At 27.7% G+C, this 397-nt stretch overlaps 1 non-coding gene across 1 annotated transcript; it reads right to left on the bottom strand.

Moving 5' to 3' along the window:
• Positions 1-325: 325 nt before the first annotated feature.
• On the bottom strand, positions 326-397 carry trnam-cau (transfer RNA methionine (anticodon CAU)). The gene has a single exon. It is a non-coding gene; the product is annotated as a tRNA-Met (tRNA).

Genomic DNA, 397 nt, shown 5'->3' with positions numbered 1-397 from the left:
TTAACGATTTATATTATTTAAAGATAATTTATTTTATTTAATGTTACATAAAATTAATAAACATGTGTTTTGTGTAACTTTTTAAAAATCAAATTACGTTTTTTATAATTCATTTATAATTATTTTATTTTATTAGATTTTTATAGGTTTATTTTAAGCAACATAGTTAATGTACACATTTTATTTAGATTTTAATCAGTTGTAACGGTGGTTGTTATAGTAGTGTAGGCTACATTACCTTCGAGATTACAATTTGCCGCATTTATTTACAACACATTACAAACCGTAATATTTGTGATAAAAAGCAATTTTAAGAAAATGCTTTTAGCAGAGGATGGATTCGATCCATCGACCTCTGGGTTATGGGCCCAGCACGCTTCCGCTGCGCCACTCTGCT

Source organism: Danio rerio, chromosome 21 (assembly GCF_049306965.1).
Source record: "Danio rerio strain Tuebingen ecotype United States chromosome 21, GRCz12tu, whole genome shotgun sequence".
Taxonomy (NCBI): domain Eukaryota; kingdom Metazoa; phylum Chordata; class Actinopteri; order Cypriniformes; family Danionidae; genus Danio; species Danio rerio.
This window is presented reverse-complemented; position numbering and strand designations above follow the sequence as displayed.